This window comes from Pan troglodytes, chromosome Y, assembly GCF_028858775.2.
Source record: "Pan troglodytes isolate AG18354 chromosome Y, NHGRI_mPanTro3-v2.0_pri, whole genome shotgun sequence".
Taxonomy (NCBI): Eukaryota; Metazoa; Chordata; class Mammalia; order Primates; family Hominidae; genus Pan; species Pan troglodytes.
The window spans coordinates 15,790,406-15,804,980 of NC_072422.2; the positions used below are offsets into that span (position 1 = coordinate 15,790,406).

At 37.5% G+C, this 14,575-nt stretch overlaps 1 pseudogene; it reads left to right on the forward strand.

Annotated features, from left to right (window-relative positions):
• The window catches only part of LOC112208094 (RNA-binding motif protein, Y chromosome, family 1 member F/J-like), a 371,477-nt pseudogene that overhangs the window by 18,586 nt on the left and 338,316 nt on the right, over positions 1 to 14,575 (forward strand).

The following is a 14,575-nucleotide window of genomic DNA, read 5'->3' on the forward strand; positions in this document are numbered from 1 at the left end:
CAGTGTTATTGATAGTACCCTTAATACTTTTAGTCTTTGCACGGAAAAGCAATAAAACTAGAACAAGCCAGGAAACCACCTTTTCAAAGTTGTGGTAGGCAGAGACCACCACCTTCTTCAAAAAACAGGATACCTGCAGGAAGTCTGAGATCTGGAAGACGAAGTAGTGGAGGAACAAGAGGGTGGCTTCTCTCATATGAAGGACACTTCGGTAATGTTTTAAAATATAAAAATGGAACCACAGGACTGAAAGAAAGTAAGTTTGACGATATCAAATTTTCTCAATTTTATCTATTTCCTTTATGAACAGAAAATTAACTTACAGATAAAATTATTTCTAAGTACTAAAGGTGTATTATCAGAATGATTGAACTAATATCTAAAATTCATTTTAAAGTTGTAATAACTTTGCATTGAAATAACAAAAATTTGAAACTGAGTTGTGTTTATGAATGCTGATTGCCTGCACTCAACAAGTTTTCTGCAGAACTCATTTATATTCATTATACTTTAGAGTTTTCAACTTTGGGGCCCAGAACTTCATATCAGTTGTAACATCAAAATAGGATGGAATATTTAAAATTTTCCAACAGGAAAAAAGTAACTCAGTACTTAAGATTGATTTTGCAATATTTGTTTTTTTGTGTATACATGTGCTAACATCTATGCAAATCTATTGCTTTGTAATTTTGATAGAGAGTTTGTACATTGGTCTGCCATAAAGCATTTTCAATTTAAGAAACGTAGAACTTTAATTTCTGAAAACAGTCAGTGACTCTGGAAAGGTCTAATAACCACGGCTTCACAGATATATATATGTATCTTTCTTTGCTGAAGGATGAGTCACTGAAAATGATATTTATGAGTGATTTACACCATAGAAATGAGGGGTCGATTTTTACGTAAAAAAGAAAAACTAACCATATATTTGAAAACAAAACAAAACAAAACAAAATGATTGGATGGGCTGGGTGAGATGGCTCATGCCTGTTATCTCAGAACTTGGGAAGTATGGGATGGGGGGACCACAAGGTCAGGAGTTCCAGACAAACATGGTGAAACCCTGTCTCTCCTAAAGGTATAAAAAATTAGCCTGGCATGGTAGCTTGCACCTGTAATCCCAGCTACTTGGCTGAGGCAGGAGAATCACTGGAATCTGGGAGGTGGAAGCTGCAGTGAGGTGAGATCACACGATTGCACTGTAGCCTGGGGTAATAGGGCAAGAGTCCATCTCAATAACAAATAAATAAATAAATAAATAAATAAATAAATATATCAGTTAACTTGTATTGTCTATTAACAAACCTTCAAAAATCTATCATTTATTTTTGGGTTTTAATAACCAGATGTGTAATTAACTGGAGATGTTCTTTTGAAGCTGAAATTGCAGTGTTTGCTCCATTTTAAGATGCATAGTTTCATGATTATTTTGTCTCCGTTGATCTTGAGGGTGAGGTTCAATAATATTCTGTCATGTAAGAGAATGTGTGTATTCTAACCTGTAACGCCACCTGGCAATCGGCATATGTCTATATTTTTTGTAGATATATGAAAAATATTTTTATATTATGTAATATGCAATTCTTAAAGATTATTAAAATTTAACAGTCTAATCTGAAAATCAGTGTTTTATAAGGGAATTGTAAGAATTCTATATTCTGTTAACAAATTTTAGAGGTAAGGTATTTTCCTGACGTATCACTTTTTGATATTGTAAATATTTGAGTTTCTTTGAATAGAATTTAGTTTATCTTTATCATATGCTTTGAAAATTTTTCCTCATAACAGAATGATATAAAGTCATTTATCATTTTTCTTTTAATATTTTTATGTATAGTATACTTAGACATTTTACTGATCAATATCTGCTCCCTGTTCACTCCCTACTTTTCCCACATCTCTCTCATAGAAAATATTATGATTCTTGAGTTTCTTTCTAGATTTTCTAAATGGAGTTTTCTTGCTTGAATTGTACTAATTTCATATAAAAATGTTAATTTTATTAGTTTAGACAAATGTGAATTTGTAAGATTATAATATGTAGAAAATCTTTATAAAAAACTAAAACTTAGCCATTTAAGAAACAGTGATGTTAGTTAACTAAGGAGTTTGTTTGAGGCCGGGCGCAGTGGCTCACGCCTGTAATCCCAGCACTTTGGGAGGCCGAGGAGGGCAGATCACGAGGTCAGGAGATCGAGACCATCCTGGCTAACACAGTGAAACCCTGTCTGTACTAAAAACACACACACGCACAAAAATAGCCAGGTGTGGTGGCGGGCACCTGTAGTCCCAGCCACTCAGGAGGCAGAGGCAGGAGAATGGCATGAACCTGGAGGCTGAGCTTGCAGTGAGCCAAGATCGTGCCACTGCACCCCAGCCTGGGTGAAAGAGCAAGACCCCACCTCAAAAAAAAGAAAAAGAAAAAAAAGAGTTTGTTTGAAATGCAGATGATGGTGGATACACTCTTGATCTCAACATGAGTTATTCTAGGGGACTCACTCCAGTTAAAAGTGGTCCCTCTTCAAGAAGTGGAGGGCCTCCTCCTAAAAATCTGCTCCTTCTGCTGTGGCAAGAAGCAATAGTTGGATGGGAGGCCAAGGTAAATGCTACCTGATAGAAAGACCATAGTTTTTGTAGGACTAAAAATGAGCCATTTTACCTGGATGCTTAACTTTAAGTTTATCAAACAAAATAGAAGTGACATACACATTGGCTTAATTGGTGATCGATCACTTTGAGTATAGTTTCTCTCTCACTAGGTACATTTCAGGTTTATGGTGAAGAAATACTCCAGCTTCTCATTGCAGATCAAGGAATTGATTAGAGTGAGGCCAACGTTTCTTTTAATCCTGTGTTTGCTAGAGGATTCCCCTTTATTTTTCTAAAAGCTCCTAGCAGTATTCTTTGATGGTAGGCTTCTTCATCTAATGAATTCTTCCATTTCCTAGGTCCCGTGGTAATGGTCCCCTGATGTTCCAATCTGAAAATTGCTTGTTCAGCTTCTTTGTTGGGTTGGAGTCTTGTTCTTACCAGGTCAGAGTGCGTTGGTGAGATGATGGCTCACTACAGCCTCAAATTCCTGGGCTCAAGCAATTCTCCTGTTTCAGCCTCCTGAGATGCTGCAACTACAGGCATGCACCACTACACCTAGCTAAATTTTTTTCCTATTTTTTTGTGGAGAGAGGATCTCACTACATTTTCAAAACTGACATTAAAGCCTGGGGCTTGAGCAGTCCAGCTGCCTCAGCCTTCTACACTGGCTCACAGTGTCAGCCACTGAGCTGGGCCATCCAGCTTCTGAGACCTCAATAAGCTTATGTGCAAGGCATTCTTCCTGCTTATATGAAGATTCAAAAGAACTACAAGAGCATTTAGCAGAAAAGGAGTCACTGGGCTTAAATATAATTTAAAAATAAATTCAAGGCTTGAAAGGTAGACATGAAGGAGTTCAATATTCTTAAGTGAGCATCGCAGAAGGACGGTGTTGTGAAATATAAGGGGATGTAAATCAATAATTAAGATTGTACCGGGAGGTTTAAACATTAACAGAAGATCCTTAGTGTAAAATTTGAAATTATTTGAGGAGAGTACTTAGAACTAAGCAACACGAGGTGAGCAGTAGGATTTAATAGAAGCAGTATTTTTCAGAAGGATAATTTTAAGATTGCAGACTAAACAGAAGAAAGCAAGACAATAAATAAAAGTTCTTAGCAAAGAAGTTTAAGCAGAACAAATTAAAATTCTTACTTAGTCCTCCATCCTAATATGGAGGAAACTGAAAACCGACATTTTCAATTTTACATTTCATATGTAGACTGTCAGTGAAGCTAGGTATTTATTGACTTCAGGACACAAAAGCCAACATATTTCATTGGAAAATTCGCTAGTGAACATATCATACGTGAAAGGCTGACATTTAAGGAATAGCTAGTGAAGAGGATATTAAAGAAGAACCTTCTCTATTTTGAAATAGCAACAATGTGGTAATGACCCCTTTAACGTTACTGGTTATTGAAATAAAAGTAAATGTTGGCCATCATTAGAAAATCTTCACTAATACATTTTAATTTGTCAACATTAGACAGCCACTTAGAGATAGAGCCACTTAGAGTCAACATAGAGCCAGCCACTTAGAGATAAAGGAGAACTTTTATGTAAAAATTTAGCATGTAGTCATTCAAAGGTAGCAGTATTTGTGTGTGTGAGATGAATTTAACAACATGGGAAAATTTACCTTCTTCAGCTGAGAAAGGACAATTTATGTAAACTTTAAAATCAGTGAAAAGTTTGATGGTTTTACATGTTTTCCCTCTGTCATTAGTAGTCATCAGTCATTCATGTGAAGAGGAAAATAATAACTAAGCTGTTATTAACATTACAAATGAACTTTACCTGAGAATTAGTGTTAGCCTTCAGCTTCATTAGAAGAACTGGCCTTGCAGGAGCCATGGGATTATCCAAAGCCATAAGAAATATTCTCAGTGTCATGATTGGCTAGTAATTTAGGAAACAAAGAATGGAGTCATAGAAGCAATAATTTTAAAAAGTTGTTTGAGAGAAGATAAAATAGTGTTTCAGATCTGGTGTTCTTTACATAATGTTCCATCACGTGAGTGTTAAATATCCCATATCACGTGGAAGAGAGAATTATGGAGGTCCTCCATGCAGAGTGACAATCTCTTCCTGGATAAATGACCATATGTCACCAAGAGATGATGGTTATGCAATTAAGGAGAGTTAAAGGAAAAATGAAATAAAATAGTTGATTTTTTTTGTTGTGCTGATGAAATTCACATAACAAAAGTACATATTATAAGGTAAAGAGTTAAGTGGTGTTTAATACATTCTGTGTCATGCAACAACTACCTCCATCGAGTTCCAAAACATTTTCATGATTCCAAGCTAAAACTCCAACTACCAGTTAAGCAGTTCCTTCCATTTTCTCCCTTCCCTCAGCTGCTAGCAAACACCAGTCAGTGTTCCACCTCTGAATTTATCTGTTGTGGGTACTTAATGTTAATGGGCTCAAACACTACATGACTTTTTGCATCTGTCTCTTTTCCCTTTGCATGATGTTTCGAAGGTTCATTTACATTGCAGCACTTCACTCCTTCCACAAACTGTTAACCCATTATTTTATTTGGGGTGTTTCCACCACAGTGTTTCTATGCACCAATATTTGTTTGAGTATACTTATTCGATTCTGGGTATGTATATAAGTGGAATAGCTTGGTTCTATGATAATTATGTTTGTTTTCTTGAGGAACCACCACATTTCTCCATAGAAGTTGCATCATTTTCCATTCCAACAAGTATTGTATCAGGGTTCCAGTTTATCTACATCCCCTCAAACACTTGGTATTTCCTGCTTTTACTGCCATTCCAGTGTGTGTGTGTGTGTGTGTGTGTGTGTGAAGTATGGTATCTCGTTGTGGATTTGAAATACATTTTCTGAATCACTGATTATGAGTATCTGTTCCATGTGCTTTCTGGGTATTTGCCTATTTTATTGGAGAAATAGCTATTTAGATGTTTGGCAATTTAATTGTGTTTAAGTTGTTATTTAGATATATTTTTGGATACTAGAATTTAAAAATTTAAAATTTGTTGCTTAAACTCATGCACACAGACATCATCCAAGTTCCCGAGAAGCTAGGGATTATGCTCCACCACCTAGAGGCTATGCATACTGTGATTATGGTCATTCTAGTCAGGATGAACATTCCTCTACAGGATATAAGTACTATAATGTTATCTGGATTTATTAAATTGATTTCTTAAATTGTTCTTTCTGCCATTAAGAACACTTTTTTATTATTTTTTTTTCAATTTAGTGATCGTGGTGGCTACTCTGAGGCCTGTGGTAGAGATCTTTCTCAATGAGTAAGTGGAAGTTCTTACAGAGATGCATTTCAGAGATATGGTAATGGTCCAGGATGGATTTGTAAATTATAGAATTACATTTAATAGATCAGATCATTATTTACATGAAATTCTAAGGAAAATTATAAAGAACAAATATAACGTGCTTCAAGAATGAGTATTCTTAACAGTATAAAATATAGGGAACGAGATGAAAGTGAGAACTTCAGTTCATGTTCAGAAAATGTGACTCAACATTTACCTTAGAATTAAACTTGTCAAGCTTCAAAATACTACTCTTACACTTATTTTAAATAAAACCTTCTACTATTGCAGGCTTAATTATTATCCTGTCAACAAAGGCAGAGGAAAGCAGATATTTCCAAATAGTACTTTAATTAGTTCATGCTTTAGTGATAGCAGTAAAAATGTTTAAATGTAGCCCAACATATTATTTTATCAACTCTGCTGGGACCTCTCATGGTGCACCACCTGCACAAGGACCTGGGATGTCTTATGGTGGAAGCAGCTATCACGATTATAACAATACTCGAGATAGATATGGCAGAAGTCGGGAGAGTTACTCAAGGAGTTGCAGTGATTTTTATTCGTGTGGTCATGAGCACTTTGGCAGAAAAGACTGAAGGAATACACCTTCTCTGGATAGGGTGCACCCTGCTCCTCATGTAGCATATCGTAGGTCAAGTTAAGTGGCATCTATAGGAGATAGTGGGGAAAGTCAACCTGAAAAAGGAGACTGAAGCAGATATTAAAGCAAGTATCCAAAATAATGGTTATTGCATACCAAACCTTGTTTGCAAATTGAAAATTGAAATGTTATTTCTGCATTGTTACCTGTGTATTACTGAAAGAAACATGTTGGTTTTGTGGAGAGAAGTAGATAATAACTTCCTCCGTGAAGTTTTTGAGGAATTCAAAGGAAAAGGAATGGTTTTCAAGTAATTTCGTACTTGTTAATGCTATTTGAAAACTATCTGTTTAGATGTAATATCTATATTAAAATTTTCAGAATACATTGTTACATGTAATGCAAAATGCCTGATGTTATTGCTCAGCTATACATGCTTAAAAGCAAATACAATAGGAGAGTAAATTGTGTTGTTTGTTGAACATTTTTCTTTGTTTCTTTGAACACAAATGGAAACAAAATTAGGCATATATTACATCTCCCTTGCAAGCTGCACAAGTTTTCTAATTAGGCTCTTTCTCTTTAAAAATTTACAAGCTTAAAATGTTTCAGAAGTCTTTAGAAGGACTACAAAATTATCTGCATCACCATATTTTTTAGAGGAATAGTACAGGTGAAAGGATGTAATTACATGTGGTTGATACTAAAGTTTAAGACATCTGGAACATTCTACTTGAAGCATTCTGTGACTGAAGGGGGATAACGGTAATGAAAACTTTCTTTTTTAACCTAAATCAAAAGTGTACCAGCGGAGTTTCTCAAGTGCATAGCATAATGAAATTAAATGTTCCTAGTTTAAATAGTGGAAAGTAATCAACACATGCATGACCTCACACACTTGTCATTTTGAGGTGATAAAACGTGATATGCCCCATCTTACATTTATTAGAGAAAGAATGTGTTATCCCTAGTTAAAGTCAGCATGCTGCAGAAAAGGTTTTTAACCAATTCCTCCTTTCTAACTAGAAATATGTGTTCTTGATCCAACATCTCCTCAGTATACCCTCTTCACTAAACACCACCCCAACCATTGGAGTCGCTACTTCTGTGAGATCTGCTTTTAGATTTCATATAGGAACGAGGTAGTGGGCTATTTGCCTTTCTGATAACTGGCTTATGTCATTTAACAAAATGGCATGCACACATTCACCAGATTCACACACATTGTCACAACTGGCAGGATTTCCTTCTTTGACAATGCAGCGCATTTTTCCATTGTGTTTATGTGCCCTATTTTTTTATCCACTCATCAATTGAGGGACACTCAAGTTGCTTCCGTATCTTGGCCATAGCGAAACTGTGAAGAGTGCAGCAATAATTGCATGGGTGCACGCACCGCTTCAGCATACTGATTTGTGTACCTCTGTGTGTGCCCCGGTATTCTGATTTGCTGGATCATATGGTGGGTGGTTCTACTTGTAGATTTCTGGAGACTCTTTTTTCATTTTTATTCTTGAGATGGAGTCTCGCTCTGTCGCCCCGGCTAGAGTGCAGTGGCGCGATCTTGGCGCACTGCAAGCTCCGCCTCCCAGGTTCATGCCTGTCTCCTGCCTCAGCCTCCCGAGCAGCTGGGACTACAGGCGCCCGTCACCACGCCCGGCTAATTTTTTGTATTTTTAGTAGAGACGGGGTTTCACCGTGTTAGCCAGGATGGTCTCTACCTCCTGACCTCGTGATCCACCCCCCTCGGCCTCCCAAAGTGCTGGGATTACAGGCGTGAGCCACCACGCCCAGCGATTCTATACTTAATAAAATCCATAAAACTTCTTGTAATGCCTGCACTAATTTACATTCTCATTAAAAGTGTGCAATGATTTCCTTTTCTCTGCATCCTTAGCAGAAATGAGTTTTGTTTTTTTGTTTGTTTGTTTTTTGTTTTTGTTTTTGTCTTTTGGATAATAAGCATTCTGACTGAAGTGAGATGAAATCTCATTGTGGTTTGATTTTTCTGATGGATTAGGGATGATGAGTGCTTTTTAGTGTGTCTTTTGGGAAATTGTTTGTCTTAGTTTCACAAACGAGTATTCACATCCTTAGCCCATTTGTTTTCATGCTATTGAGTTGTTGGAGTTCCTTATGTATTGTAAATATTCACCCACTAACGGACGTATGGTAATCCAATAATTTCTCCCATCCTGTAGGATGTTCCTTCCCTCTGTTTAGTTTCCTTTGGTGTGCCGAAGCACTTTAGTTTGATATAACTCCATTCTCTATTTTTGATGGTGTTTACTGTGCTCTTGCAGTCACTTTGAGACCCTCATTGCCCACACGGATGTCATGCAACTTCCTCCTTGTGATTTCTTCTGGTACTTTTATCATCGCAGGTCTGACAATGGAGTTTGGTGAGAAATAATCTACTTGTAAAATCCTTTATGTGGATATTCAGGTTTTCCCCAACCTAGTTTATAGAAGATACTTGATTTTGCATTGGGCGTTCTTGCTTTTTTGGGAAAAGGTCATGTGCTGTAAATGCAGTGACTTAGTTCTGGTCCCCTGTTGCTTTTCATTAGCTCATGTCTCTGCTTTTCTGCCAGTGCTGTTCTATTTCGGTACATAAAACTTTGTAGTATATTGTGAAGTTAGGTACTATGATGCCTCCAGCTTTGAACTTTGTACTGGATTGCTCTGAGTCTTCAGGATCTTCTGCCATTTCATAGCAAATTTAGGATTCTCAGATTGTTTTTCTATGAAGAATGGGTCACTGATATTTTTATAGGGGTTGTATAGAATCTGAGGATCAGTTAGGTAGTATTGATGTCAATGCCATGGACAATGTGTGTGTTTGTGTGCACATGCTCAGGGCCAAGAAACGCTGGGTGTCATCACCAATAGTGAGGTGGGCCTTAATATCCAGCCAGATTGCCTGCCTGGACACACACAGAAGGTCCCCTTCCATTTTGCCATCTCTTCACATTTTCGGCCCTGTGAGCCCCGTGCGGTCCTCCAGATTCCCTGTGTGGTGGCCTGTCTTTTCTAGGGGTGGGCAGGGGCTGGGTGAATGAGGATGGCAGAAGGGAGAAAGCACATCTGGGGAGGCTGGAGTCATGGAAATGGAACTTGACAGGCCTGGGAGAGCCATTCTGGGAGGATGTAGACCTAGACGGGCCTCAGGTGGGCACCTGTGTGGAGGGTGAGAGCACCCTGGTTGAGTCCAAACTGAGCCTCAGGTGGTAGCAGGCCTCAGGGCAGGGAAGGAAGCTAGCAAGGGATGGTGAGGCAGCTATCCCTTGAGCCTGGCTTCTCACCCACTGATCTTAGTTACTTATGCCTCTTGAGTGGCTTAGGGTTCCCCAATCCTGAAATGTGGGTACTACAGTTCCCTGACGGGCCTTTCTCCCCCAGCCCATGCATGGTCTGAGTTTGCTTACCACAGTCTCCTCCCTGAGCCTTGGCTTCGCTATGTGTGTCCTAGCTCCAGGACCCACAGGCCTCTCATCCCCCAGCCCTGGGCTGCTCCCCAGCCTCCTCTCTGTTCCCTCTCTGAGGGCCTAACTCCCTTGGGTAGTGCTGCATGAGATTGAGCCACGGGCCCTGGCTGATGATCTGGGGAACTGGGCAAAGTGGTCATGACAGGTCAGGTTCTGGTTCAAAGCCAATTCCTCCAACGCCAAGCAATGACCAACAAGGTCCCTTCCCATGATGCCCCACCACCACCCCACCTCAGCAACCCATCATACCCTGGGCAGTCACCATCAGCCAACCAGCTGAAGAAACTCAGTTAGGTGTGTCCTGCCTGAAACTGGGGCCTTCACCTGCATGACCCTAGAACCACTGGACACAGTGGAGCCAGTCACCCTCTATCCTGGAGCGAGAGGAGTTGGGAAGGCTCATGCCAGACCTAGCTTCCCACATACCACACCCTCTACCATGCGGGGAGGCACTCCTTATTAAGAATTCCAATGCAGTACTCCTTAATGATCACTTCATTGTGGAAGTAAATGTTGCAATGAAAGGCAAACTTCATCCTTCCACCAGTACTCAGGATGGCTGAGTTCCTCCACCTGCCTGTCCAAGAAGGAGAAAGAGGATAGTCAAGGGACAGTTTCATCTAGGTGGGCTGAGGTGGCCTGCTAGCTGGGGTGAAGCATGCATTTCCCCTTCCCAGCTCTCCCACTGAGACGTCCCCAAGCCCCAGAAGGACCTCAACCTGACCAGGACCTTGGAACCCTCCCCAAGACCCAGGCTTCCCATCCTGACCTGCAAATCCATCATGTGGCTTTGCAGGACTTCCTCATGTTTTCTGAGCTACTAGCTCTCACCAGAAATAACCATAACTTTGAAATGGCTCTTTATGTCAAATTAAATTTTTCATTTTTACTACCTCATGTGTTGGATGAGGCATGTATTTTTAAATTTATTTTCACCCTTATTGTACCTCTGTGATAAACAGTTTACTAACATTCATACCATAATTATCTTTCATTTTTACTTGTCTGTTCCTAAAGATTCACTGAAACTAAGAATTATGTTTATGCTTGTCTCTTTCAGCAACTGTATGTCAGATAACGATGCACATTACTGCAGAAATCACATATACAGGTCCAAAGGGAGACGAAGAAGAAGAAGAAGAAAGCAAGCTTTAAAGTCTATACATTCCTAACACTGTATCAGAAACTCAGTAATCACAGTGAAATCAAAGAATGATCACAGTCAATTCCATCTCATACCTAGGCTGAAATATGAAACGTCAAAAGAAAAGAAAGTTAAGAACTTTGGGCTTGTAAAAATTTTCCCATACAGATGAAATTATTGGTAACTTTGTCTCACTAGAAAACATAAACAAAAATCCACTTTTTGCATATGTGTAAACATAAATATTTTTATTTCCATCAGTTATGACATGCAAGCAAATAATAAAGTGAAAGTACAATACAATGATATATGGAACTTTCTCAATCTTAAAATATTCCATTGAGACTATTTATTTTATGAAAACCATAAAGAATCTTCATTAAACTACATTACATAGTACTTTTTAGTGTTTTACTTACAGTTTAATCAACAAATTAAAGGGAATTCTTCAACATTATTTATTACCAATACTGTTTTTCTACTTGAGTAATCCTTTTAAAATTATTTTAAGTAAAACATTAAAAACAAATTATATTGACTGATTTCAGCTTTTGATGAAAGCATACTTCTGTATTTGTAGTAATGTGAAGTATAACTTTCTTCTCACAATGGATCTTTTATAACACGAGTGTTATTGTTTTGTCTGATACAAACCCTGTATTATTTTATGGCTTTACTGTATCCATACATTACACGCCTCCAGAGAGTAGGCTTCGAACAGATGGAAAAATTATATTTGTGACAAACTTCAAGGAAAGGAAATGGTAAAATGGGAGAATAATTTCTAACTTTCTAACTGTTAGTCAATGCAGTTGTACATGTTTAGATGTAGACACATATTTGCACACTGCAAGTTTGCACATGTACATAGAAATTTATATGAGATACCCAAAATATATGGGTTGTGTGATTTTTTAATTAATCCACAATTTTATATGCGTGGAATTTGATAAGCGGTTACATTATCCATATTCAATTTGTTGTAAAGCCAACAAAATCTCTGTCAGCATTCATTTCAATTAATACAACAATGTTAACTGCTGATAGCTTCATTTTCCTTGTTCCGTGCTGGCAACCTGAAAGTAGATTCTCACTCTAATTAGCACTTAGGGTGCGATCCACAAGACACTGTCACCTTGCTGTGGATTGTGACCTCTGACGACTGCTCTTTCTTCCTATAGCATTCCTACTTTGCATATTTAATAAACTTTGTGCATGGTTAAAAGGATAAAAGTGAAGTGAAATGTAGGCCATGCTGTGAAATGTTCCATGGTTTCTGTATCTCTGACTGACTTTTCATGCTATAGAGGACAAGAAAGACAATTCAATATGTTTCTTATTATCCAGTCCAAAGCACTCTTTCTTACTAATATGCCAAATCCATCACTTCAAGCCACTGACATCTAAACACGGCTACACGTCTCAAAATCTCTTCTCATTAATAACCGTTACGTTAGTCACTGTTGTCCAGAACTGGAATCTGACTGTGAAATTCCCAGGTGGAAATTGCTATAATGGCTCAAACTATGGGAATGACTATTTTTCAGCATAATTGCTGCTGTCATCTTACTGAAAAATATCATATTAGATGGCAGCTTTTAGTTACATAAATTCTGTTATTAATTTTTAATGTCCCACATTTTTATGATATTGCACAAGTAAAGATCTTTGATAACTTAAATGGTAAACTGAGCAATTGCTAAAATAACTCACAGCACTTCAAACATTCATTTACTTACTAGGAGTGCCACATATCATCGACCCCTGATTAAAACAAAGTTGGAAAATTGGTTATTAAAATATGCATTTCAAGGTATTTTTAAAAACTACCCATACCATATATGATGCCCTATCTGCAAGGATGAAGCCTTAGCATAAATGTTTCAAAGCAGAGAAATCTAAACAATACTGGCAACATGACATCCCAATCATGTGCTCAAGTGTATATTTGTGCCTCTAGGGAGGCAACTTAAGTGGTGTGTAATATTACCATTTTCATTCTCCCCAGTACCTCTTTTATTTAAAACAAACAAATGTTTCACTATTTGCAAGAAAAAAATGAGTTCTTACTCTGTTGTATAACTGATATTTCTATCAGCTTGTTTTAATCTTCCTATGAACTGTGAATGCCTAGATAACTTTCAGTGTATCTGTAAAGTGGGAAGGTAACTGTACTTAGCTCACAATACTCTACTATGGGATAATATGACTCAAGAAATATAGATTTGCCTAGATAACACCTGAGATATACTAAGCAATACATAATCCTTCTCATATCAAATGCCTATTATAATTATTCAAATATATGGCCATAATAAAAAGATAAGTGTTTTATATACAAAGTAAATGTCTTTTGCCTTTAATATCTCTCTACACTTGTCTTAATAACCTCAACACAAAACACCCATGGAATCCGTTTTCAGCTGAGCTGACTACCAGTTATTAGGGTTTAAGTAAACAGAATAAAGATTTTAAAAGTAGATGACTAGATACAAGAAATCACACTTTCACCATAAGAAATAATTATTCTCAAGTGCCACTGCAACAGCAAACTTGAAAAAAAAAATTAAGTATAACATATTACAATATTCTAAAATCTAAAATTTCCTCTTTGAAGTCCAGTGGGTCATGCCTGGAATCCCAATAATTGAGAGTCTGAGAAGGGAGGACTGCTTCAGGCTGAGAGTTGGAGACCTGCACAGGTAACCTAGCAAGACCTAACTCTACAAAAGTAATTAATTAATTAAACAGGGCATCATGACACGCATCTTTTCTAGTTACTCAGAAGTTCAAGGTTGCAGTGAGCAGTCAAGGCACACTGTACTTCACCAGGCAAGAATTTGTCTCTAAAAAATAATACAATAAAACAAAGCAAAACAAAAACACTTTCAGGTGTGTTTTGAAAGTTTGTATAATTGCTCCAAGAGCATAGACATTGTTTAAAATTGAGCAGTTTATGGGGAATGGGCAGAGAAAATGGCTTATATTGTTTTCCAAAAATCAAGATAAATATGTTAGAATATTATGTACAAATATCTAATAATCGTTTGTGAAATAATTACTGACAAATGTCAAGTCATTGTCTTTATAGCCTTTTCCTTCAAAACATTCATAGCTTAATTGGAGAATGAAGAGAAGAACAATAATTGCAATGTACTGTGCAAGTGTTACAACGTGTAAAACTTAATAACTTAGTTGGAGAGGAAAGAAGTTCTTAACTGGGTTAAGACAGGTGTGGGGAACCTTCTTAGGGCAGGAACAAAGAACAGGATCTGTAAGAATACGAATTTGCAAGAAGAATGTTTAGGAGAAAAACATTGTGGGAGAAAAGAAACATTCTTTCTGTCAATGATAGAAGTACTAACAGTGCATATGATGCCATCTGCCCAATTCTTAGACCATAAATATTTCTTGAATGAATCAATGAATAAA